At 34.8% G+C, this 867-nt stretch overlaps 1 protein-coding gene across 1 annotated transcript in view; it reads right to left on the reverse strand.

Annotated features, from left to right (window-relative positions):
- otog (otogelin) overlaps positions 1-867 on the reverse strand; it is a 143,549-nt gene that overhangs the window by 88,071 nt on the left and 54,611 nt on the right. The window lies entirely within an intron of this gene.

Raw genomic sequence — 867 nt, forward strand, 5'->3', positions numbered from 1 at the left:
CTTTTTTTCTGTCCTGGACTCGGTCTCTACTTGGACTCAAACCTCTTTGGACTCTTGGACTCGACAAAGGTGGTCTTGACCACAGCCCTGCTTGTTTGAGGAAATTCCTGCACACTGCTCTTGTAATAAAGTAGTAATTTTCAACCCTCAGTTACATCTAGTATTTCTGGCCATGTCAACTTCTACAAAATTAAGCTGTCACTCCTTTCTGATACATATGGTTACAAAACATTTGTCATTTATCTGCTGAATTTTCCTCAAATACAAAAATTTCAGGGGTAAAACAGACAAGGTCAGTGTCGCCTCAGTGTTTTTTACTCCTTTAGTCTCGTCAAGTTAAGAAATGCCGATGAAATCCTCTTTCCATACACTTGCTATGGCAACACACAATAAGGCTCCATGACAGGGTTTTCCTCTGGAGGGTTCCAGATACATAAGGAAATCTAGGGTCTGTTGTGTATTCAAAAAAAATCTTTTTAAGAAAATTAATTATGGAGGATGTTTTTTTTCATTCTCACACACAGGGACTTGACATACATTTGGTAAAGTTGATTAAAAAGAGGAATAAAAAAAACCATCTTTTTGAAAATTATCTTAACGCCTTCATTCAAAAATCTTGGAAAAGCCAACCTTTAAGGACATCAATTCTCTTTGTGAATGAATAATGTATTGTAAATAAATAAACGCATTTCCTTAAATATATGTTAAGTATAAGTATTGTATAAAATACCTATGTTAAATTCCCATAGAGGCAGGCACATTTTTTCTTTTTAAAGGCCAGTTGTTTCATGGATCAGGATACTCTGCATCTGCATCCTTTTTATTTGACGGCCCCACAAAAAAAAAGAAAAAAAAAAAAAAAAACTG

The sequence above is a fragment of the Etheostoma spectabile genome, chromosome 1 (assembly GCF_008692095.1).
Source record: "Etheostoma spectabile isolate EspeVRDwgs_2016 chromosome 1, UIUC_Espe_1.0, whole genome shotgun sequence".
NCBI classification, from domain to species: domain Eukaryota; kingdom Metazoa; phylum Chordata; class Actinopteri; order Perciformes; family Percidae; genus Etheostoma; species Etheostoma spectabile.